The sequence below is a fragment of the Temnothorax curvispinosus genome, unplaced genomic scaffold (genome assembly GCF_003070985.1).
Source record: "Temnothorax curvispinosus isolate PA1 unplaced genomic scaffold, ASM307098v1 QBEX01016322.1, whole genome shotgun sequence".
In the NCBI taxonomy this organism is placed as follows: domain Eukaryota; kingdom Metazoa; phylum Arthropoda; class Insecta; order Hymenoptera; family Formicidae; genus Temnothorax; species Temnothorax curvispinosus.
The window spans coordinates 289414-295295 of record NW_020226102.1 but is presented as its reverse complement, the minus strand read 5'-3'; positions in this window follow the sequence as shown (position 1 = coordinate 295295).

The window sequence follows — 5882 nt, the reverse complement described above, 5'->3', positions numbered from 1 at the left end:
CGCCGCGTCGGTAAGTTACGAAGTTTCACCGTTCCGTGGACGTAGTTAACGATGAACCCGGTGAACTTTGTGCCTCGATCCTACCTCGAGGTCCGCACTTTCTCCGCAGGCGCGAACGGTACCCGTGAACTGCGCTTGCGTCGTCGGAAATATTAAGACGCATTCACACCTGTGCTCTCTTGACCGCGAGTAATCGCCTATAAGTGTCGTAAGAAAAAATTATTTTTTTCTTACATAATGTAAGAGGAGACATTATTTTGGCTTTGTATGAAAGATAAGATTTTAAAAATACTATGCAGATATTATAGGATATCGTAAAAAATATGTATAACTAACATATATTGCTCTTTATTTCTCTATATATGATAAATGCTTGCATAATATGTTTTGTGAAAAAAGGAAATTATATTATAAACATAACATGTAGAAAGAAAAAAAAATAAAACATAATATGTAATATTTTATTTATGTTTAATACGGTTTAATAATATAATAGCATATAAAATTGGAATAATATAGAAATTACGATTTAATGATATCATAGATTTGTAAAATTCTCCGTGATGTAACATTTATGGAATCACCTTTAGTTTCTTGAAGTCTTGAGAAAGTAGGGCTGAGATTATTAGTTTCTTCTCAAGTTTAATCGATGTCCTTAATAGCTTATTACGTTCATTGTTTCTGTCAATGCATTAATACTTATTGAATTAAAAGCAGTCAGTTCAAATTAAAAATTAAAATATTTTGACGACTTAAAAATTCGGAAAGATAATCAAAATTTTTCGTTATTGTGTATTGTAGAAATTGGAAATACAAACTTTGAATAAGATGTTTATGATAATATCAGATCAAGAAAATGATTTGAATTTAAGCTGAACTTATTATAAAGAAACTAGAAAATTATATTATTATGTAAAAACTAGAAAACCGAAAAGTCCGGAGCAGGCGGTCCAGAACTGGACTAGAGTGTAGCGAGCTAAGGTTAAGTAAAACATTATTTTAACAGAATTGCAATTGATACGTAGATTAGGCGATTAATATTAAAAATGGAAGAGCTGCAATGAAGGTCGACGTTCAAAGAAATTTTTGTTAAGAAAAAATTTACTCGAAATTTGCTGAGGTATCTGCAGGGCAAAAGAAAGTACGCGACCCTTGAGACACTTTGCACGAAATGCTTCAGAGCGTTCATTTTCTCTTTGCATTTTACATAATCTTGAACGAACAACCTGTGTTTGTATTATAGGTAACAACCTGCTCATCTTTGCCAAGACCACGTGAGAGAATTATAGTACATATTTATGTACTATATATAATTATATACTATATAATTATAGTACATATATAATAACGTGTAATTACATTAGCAAAATGTTTTTTGCAAACTATTCATGCCATATTTGTATTACACGTGTACCTTACTTCTTAATATAGATTTTGAGTTTACTGTTTGAATATGTGATATTAGAGATTGGGCGTATTAATTTAACAGCTTTGATTATATGCAACATCTCTTCTAGTTAAACGGAGCCATTTTTGTTCGATTGTGGGACAATTATCGAGCGGTAAATTATCTGTTTGTTTAGAATGTTTTAGTATATGTATATAGGTACGATATATATATACATAGGTACGAGCTAATAATTAAAGAGACATAAACTATTAATAAATCACCTGTTGGTGTTAAATTATTAATTGCGTAATAGAATTATCGCAAATGATACAATTTTGCGCTGGTTGCCAAAAGGAGAACAGCCGGATTATTTTATGACATACTGAAAATGAAAAAGAGAAACGATAGTTTATTTTATTGATCGATATTTTGTCTCGAGTTGACATTTTCTTATATCCGGTTAAATATTTTCAATAACGCATGATTTCATTAAAATATGAATAACAATTTGTTTTAATGATTTTAGAAATTTGTACATGATAATTTGAAATAAGTTTATACTTTTATGACAAAAATTATCCTTTTTCATGAAATATCGTGTCGCGATTAATATTCAAAGATACTTTTTATAATATTTTCTTGCATTAGCTTGGCAGTTTTAACTTTTTTATTTTCAGAGAGATATTTTATTTAAATTTTAATTGCCAAGTTATTTTGATGTATGGAAGGTTAAAGTTTTGATCAAATTACAAAAATTTAATTTAAATATTTAAAACAATGAAACATTTTTACGGAAACTTTTTTGTCAAATAAAGATTTGTTCCAGATTTGTTCGAAAGTATTCAATAATTCTTAGATATCTTCTGATTTTGCGAGTATAATTAAAATATACAAATATTTTAATATTAAATGGAAAAATTATTTTTATCAAAGCATATTTAAATCATTGGTCTTTATAATATGAAGTAATATTCCCGATATTATTTTAATATTACAGAAAGCAATTATCTGAAAAACGAAAGAAAATATTTGAAACAAATAATTTTTATTTTAATTTGTAAAATTGTAATTAAGAACACAAACTCTACAAATCACTAAATAAACCGACAGAGAAAAAGAGATCAAGAGAAGAGAGAAAGAGAGTTGAACTGAAGTTTTTATATACGATTACTCAGAGATTAGTAGTATGTACAATGTTTGTAACAAAAAATCATAAAAATTATACGTAAGCAATTCATATGTTTCAGCAATTCAGGAAAACTTTTGTAAATATACATTATGTTTACGCGTTTATATTTGCACGCTTCTTAGTTCAGGAATACGATACGCATTACAGTTATGATTATCGTAACATCAAACGGAAGCGTTCTGGCGCCTTTTTCATCCGCTTTTTGCCGAGTTTCTTCGTCGTGACCATCGTCGCGTCGGTGGCGTTTCCTCCTGAAAAGCGCGCGGCCGAGAAGCACGGGCGGAAATTGTACTGTTCCTGGTGTGCTTTATGTTCCTGAAGTTTCACGGGATCTCCGCTTTTCGCTCGTGATGCGAGAAGCCCCGAGCGACGACGATGTTGGGGAGGAGGGAGTGGGGCTTTCACCGCGTAGTGGCTGCGCTCGTTTATCACGTCACGCGTTGATGAGACGCCGAGGCTACGGCAGCGGCCTTTACAAAGTTCTAATAAACGGAATCTACGCGTTCTCGTTGTGCGCGCGACCCGAGGAGCCCAGTATTCAAGCAAGGGGTGTCCCGTGAGCGCGCGGCTATGAAACCCGATGAAAAGCGGGCTATCTCGCGTACCCGGACCTCGGATCGTCGCCCGTCGGACTCGGATAACTCTGATCGCGTCAGAGATATCTTAGAATCGTGCTAAAAACGGGAAGAGCACAAACACGCACTGCGGGAAGATATGGAGCCATCTTTTATTAATGCTTTTTGGTTGCATAATTTATTTTATATCGGTTTGATTGTTAGAGTTGGGCTTGCGCATGGGATTTACGAGGAAACATAAAATTTAACAGCGAGAATGAAAGTAATATATTATATATTTTCCATTACACAGGTAATTAGTGTAACAAAATATAATCGTATATAATATTTTGGAGAGAAATATATTGCTTTATAGCAGCTTAATCTTTAAATTTGTTTGTGTTGCTTGAATTTGAAGTTCCTAAAAGTTCTTGCACTTAAAATGAGGTAAATATATTTGAACGATGGGGAGAGAGAAAGCGAAGATACTGTGAGTGCAAAAAGTGTAAGCAACACAAATAGACCTTTTTATATGTATTTAATAGTCTCTGGATCAGATTTTCATTGATAATTTATTTTTGAAATTATTACAGGTTATTGAATATGATATATTTTAAAATACAAAGAATAAATATATGTTTAATGTAAAATAATATATTTATACGTATACAACTTATTCGTAATTAATTAAAAATTAATACGAAAAAATTTATTTATTTTATTAAATTAATTTTAATTGATTTTTAAATTATATTTAAAAATGCAAAAAAACATCTATCTGATTTTTTTCTCTTAACGTACGTATATCAAAGTTGCTTATTATTAAATGTGTATAATTGCATATTAATCGTAGACATCAAAATTACGATCAATATGCAATGCAATTGCATATTGTCGATTACATTCATACTCCGTGTGGTCACCGCGAAGGCAATTCTCAGTTTGCGGTTACCTGAAACTGCATATATCCATATGGAATACCAAGAGATTCTATAACATACGTAGCAATGTAGATTTGATAGTCAATTAGTTTGGATAGTTATAGCTATATGTTAACCCGTTTGTCATTAGCGTAGATATTTCTCACTATGGGAAACTGCCGGCATCTCTGCGACTGTGTTCGCAAAACATGGACAATCTAATATGTTACAAATGTTCATGGGAATCGCACGTGGAGGTACACGTCGCTTGTGAGCGCCGTTTAATGGCCCATGAAAGTTCCGCCTAATTAGCCGTCAATTAAGTCGCTTGGAAGCTTCGCTGCTCATCTTAAATAGCGTTTAGGAACTCGATTGCACCCTGAACAAAATACTCGTCTAGATTGTAGTGCAATCAATTTTGTTTATACGGACTGTTCCACCGTTGCGTCTTATATATCTAAATCGGTTAATGGCAAGTTTCTTGACAATCTGAAGTCGATTCTTTTCCCAACAAAGATCCTGAGAAGAGTTATCATTTAATTCAATTTTTCAATCTATATATATATATATATATATATATATAAGATATAAGATATATATATATATATATATATATATATATATATATCTTATATTTTACATTACGTTTTAAAACATTACATTATATAAGTACTAGCTGGTTACCCGGGCTTCGCCCGGGAGTCGTTTTTCTTCAAACGACTTTATTTGTATTTCAATATCCTTAATCGAAAAAAAATTCCTTTATCAGACAATAGCTTATCAAGCAAAAATCAATTAAATAATTAATAGTTTTTACTAAAATGATTTCTACTAATTGTGGATATTTATTATTTCCATTTTGTTCTATTGGTTAGTTAATTCTTCTACGGAACTTTTGCAAATTTTAAGATCCTGCTTTTTTTTTTGTTGGAAAAGGAAAATGTTTACGCATACCCTAAGGCCGGTACCCAGGGTTATGTCGGACTTATTCACCGACTAAAAGCCTCCCCCGGCCCCCAACCCCATAACTATCAATCCCATAATAAAAGTTTAAAACTCAAGCATCTGGAATGTGTTGTTCAAACGGAAAAGTTAAGTTACCGCTTTTAAATCAGCCACCCGACACACTTTTTATGTTTATGTCAGGAATTACGTCAGAATCAAAACATTTCCTACAAAACATTTGGTCAATTATTTACCGAAAAATTGAAAAAATTTTGGATACCGGTTCCCAAAAAAATCGGTAACGAAAAACTATACATTCTATAACACTCCCCAAAAAATTCTACCCTTATTTTATACTTTTATTGGTCAATTATTTCCCAAAAAATTGGAAAAATTTCTGATACCGGTTTCCAAAAAAGCGATAACGAAAAATTATATACTTATGACACTCCCCGGGAAATTCTACCCCTGATTCATATACAATTCTTTAAAATTCGGTCAATTATTTCCCGAAAAATTGGAAAAATTTCGGAGACCGATTCCCAAAAAGATCGGTAACAGAAAACTATACACTCTATAACACTCCCCAGAAAATTCTACCTCTATTTTATATATACTTTTGGTAAAAATTCGGTCGAATAGTTTAAGAGTGTATAAAGAACATGCATACATACATACATACATACAGACATTCTATTTTATATATATAGATAGATATTATTAAAGTTTTACATATAAAGAAAAAATCGACTTTAAATTAGGAAGATATAGAATATGTTACTATATAGATATGTATATGTGGTTATATTGTATATATACATATATATCATTAGATATTTAACATGCATATTTTTATCAAGAACTTTTCACTTTTTGAATTTATA